Raw genomic sequence first — 4,096 nt, forward strand, 5'->3', positions numbered from 1 at the left:
GTTCGCAAAAACTTAATTATATGGATGTTACGCAAACTTAGAAATAACTTTCCTGACTAAGACTGTTACAAACACTACTTAAACTAATTAAAATGATGTCTAAGAATCTAAACTTTGTTTGGGTGTTATATGAAAATCAACTAAATTTTGTTAGAAGACTTTTTAGCCAAAAAGTTGCCGAAATTGGTAAAACAATGGTTAATGTGACCATAGAAGGACCTAGTTAGTTAGTTAATTAGATAATCATTAGGCTAAAACTCGTTGATTGTGCATAAGGAATGTAAGATGAGAATCTTAGTCAGTTAACGGAACTCTAGATGCTTAATTCTGATAAGTTATGGCAGTTAAAATTTGTTATTATTAAAAGTGAGCTTTAACAACTTAAGTAATTCAATTACAGTAAAGCTATTAAGGTGGTTAACTTATGACTTAAAGAAATAATTTTATATGAATATTTAATGTTTACTATCTGTTAGTAGAAATCGAAATATGTATATCATATATAGATGTTTATGTGAATATTGATGAATTGAGATCAAATATAGTTGTGATAATATCAAGCCGAGTATAGTGATTATTTATGATATAAAAATGTAAATTTAAAATGAAATATTATGGTAATAGTAGTGATGAGATATGTGGATATTTTTAAATATGATGCAATTACAGCGGATAGGATTATGATTTGAAATTGAATCGCTCGATGGATGGGCTATGCAAATTGAATGTTTGATATTATTTGATATTGTTTGAAATGAGTAGACAAGTCTATTCTAGGGGAGATGTTGTTAGATTTTCGGCAGAATAAACTTGAATAATTAAATTAGCTGATTTTTCTTTTCATTAATTAATGTTTACGGAAGATTGTTTAGTTAAATTATAATGAGGTTAGATTAGCATCTATAACATATATATAGATTGCAATAGGAAACTTATGATTAGGAAACCGAGATGAGAGAATTATGTCGGTCCAAAATATCTGGATTAAATGATTGGGGAAAAATAGACACAATATTATTAAAAAAAATTAGAATTTAGAAAGGACAATTAGAATTCATGAATGGTAAACTTATTTTGTTTCTTTAGAAATTCTTGTGGGTCCTGAGAATCAAATTCCAAATAATAGAGTATCGAAAAGGAACATAGCTTCTAACTAAACTCCATAACGATGAGTAGTGTAAGATAATTCACATCATCCACCTGCATTTGCATCCATGCATACGCGGTTAAATGCTAGACATGCATTACCTATTAAACTGTTATTTTGTGTTGCATTATTTGTTGCTATTAGAAATGGTTTGATTAGTTGTGATGTGCTTCATGTATGCTTTGCTTGTGTGCAATTGGAATGAAGTGGGTCATCGTGGGTTTGTGAGGGCGGTCTTCTATACTGTTGCCCATGTATGGGGAGATCGGCGCCCCCGTGTGCATCTGATGATATATGATATGAAAAACCATAAGGTGGCCTCCTGTTGGTATGGAAAAGAAAAGAGGGTGTAAAAAAAATGAGAGGGCTGGTCAAGTGAGGATTAGACCGGTCGACCATGTTGGGGGGATCGGCTCTCTGGTGCACACATTTGAGAGGGCGGGCCATGTGGGAGGACGGCTCGTCAGGGGTTTCGATGATGCCACTGACCAATTTTCATGTGATGTGATTATGTGAAGGTATTAATATTTGTGATTGTTGTTGTTTTGTCATTCGTGTGATTGACTGCATGACTACATGATCATATAATTAGTCGGATGACTAGATTGATTTATTTATGAATTTGTGTGATTGAGTGGGATGAGAGGGTCCATTCCTTGAGTTTAGGCGCTCATCCCTGCCTTAATATTTTTTTCAGTTTACAAGTTTTTCAGTATCTTGTGACTCTTTGCCACCTGACATCTAAAGGAAATGTTGAGAATGAAACCTTGATTAATTTTGTTTAGTGTATTAAAGGAAATTTTAAATTCTTAGATTGTTCCGCAATTACGATAGTTATGTATGATAAAGTTAAAAATTATAAACGTATTACTTATTGAGGCTTTTATTATGTAATATATTGATATGACTCTAGAGAAATTTGAAAATTGATTTGTTACTGAGTATGATGATACGGGCCAAACAAGCCCAAGACTTATGATATATGAATGTTGATGATATTGGGCTTGAGGCCATTTCTATTGAACAGGAAGTTTGTTTAGTATATTTTTAGGCTTACTACAGCCTTTGGTGGCTTTAAGCCTACCCAGGTCATAGTGCTGGTCCGGCCTAAGGTCATGGGTAGTGACAATAAGTAATATTGATACTGTAGCCAAAATGATTACTATTATCAATTCAGTTTGAGACCACTTCATTATGTAAAAATAAAATTAAATACATTAAAAGTAGTATTACAATTAGCTTGTACGACAAAGTGTTGTAACATCCTGGACCTGAAACACCTTAACTTGATCATGCATCTATCCATGAACATGATATGTGTGATATGAATGTATATGAATTAACCTATTCATTGAGTTTAGGCGCTCATCATTGCATTAATATTTTTTTTTTCAGGTTACAAATCTTCCAGTATCTGGTGACTCTTTGCCAACTGACATTTAGAGGAAATGTTGAGAATGAAACCTTGATTAATTTTGTTTAGTTGTATTGAAGGAAATTTTAAATTTTTAGATAGTTCCGCAATTACAATACTTATGTGTGATAAAGTTAGAAATTATAAACGTATTACTTATTGAAGCTTCTATTATGTAATATATTGATACGAGTTTAGAGAAATTTGGAAATTGATTTGTCACTGAGTATGATGATATGGGCCAAACGAGCCGAAGACTTATGATATTATGAATGTTGATGACATTGGGCTTGAGGCCATTTCTATTGAATAGGAAGTTTGTTTAGTATATTTTTAGGCTTACTACAGTCTTTGGTGGCTTTAAGCCTATCCAGGTCTTAGTGCTGGTCGTGACAGTAAGTAATACTAATACTGTAGCTAAAATGATTACTATTATCAATTCCATTTGAAACCATTTCATTATATAAAATAAAATTAAATACATTAGCTTGTATGACAAAGTGTTGTAACATCCTAGACCTAAAACACCTTTAACTTGATCATGCATCTATCTATGAACATGACATGTGTGATATGAATGTATATATACATGCATTTTGCAATTGCTTTATGATAAATATTAGGTCATGATATGCCTTAGCTGTGCATATGCACATGAAACACCTAGTATGAATATAAGTAAATGCGTGAATCTGATAAACTCTGAATTTGGGAAGCTTTGGCACTCTGTCTTTGATACAGAGATTGCATTTGTACTCTTTATAGTCTTCCAATATGACTATATAAGGTTTTCACGAGTGGGTTAACTTAAGTATACATATTTTGATTTTCATGGAGAATTATATTTATTTTGGTGATTATATTGATCAAGACTGCCTTAATATATTAGTAAAAGATTGTTATAAGTTATCTGAAGTGAAAAATGATTATAGAGATTAATTAGGAGATGGTTAAATGTGCTCAAGTCATAGTAATGAGAAGCTAGCACGTGAAACACTTCAATTAGTATCTCAATTAAGTACTTAATGATGTGATGTTAAATCATCTAAGATGTTTAATTAAGGCCTAAATGAGATTAATTAAGTGTTAACGAAGGGTTATGGACTTCTTAGCCTAAAAGAAAAGTTATGATTACAAGTGTGGGTAAAAGCATGAATAAGTGAGACTTTCAGGAGTTAAGAGGGAAATGGGTGGTCATGTGACTTGCATATGACTAATTGGTATATATAAACCATAAGGGAGAGATATTGATCAAGAACAAAGCAAATAGAGAGGAGAGTAAGAAGGGGCCGAAACCTAGGAGTGGAGAAGAAGAAGGAGAAAAGTTGAGTTCTCTTGAAATTAACACTTGAAATCTAAGAGTTCTTGTTAGAAATCATCATAGGTGAGTTAATCTTTATTTAATCTAAGTTATTTGCATGATTTGGAGAAGATATGGTTAGGGTTTCAAAGAGGAGATTTTGAAGAAAATATTGATTTTGATGGAATTCAGTGAAATAAACATGATTTTAAGTGTTAATTAGTTGGTATTGATT

Source organism: Jatropha curcas, chromosome 11 (assembly GCF_041381405.1).
Source record: "Jatropha curcas cultivar XTBG-Jc1 chromosome 11, XTBG_Jcur_1.0, whole genome shotgun sequence".
Taxonomy (NCBI): domain Eukaryota; kingdom Viridiplantae; phylum Streptophyta; class Magnoliopsida; order Malpighiales; family Euphorbiaceae; genus Jatropha; species Jatropha curcas.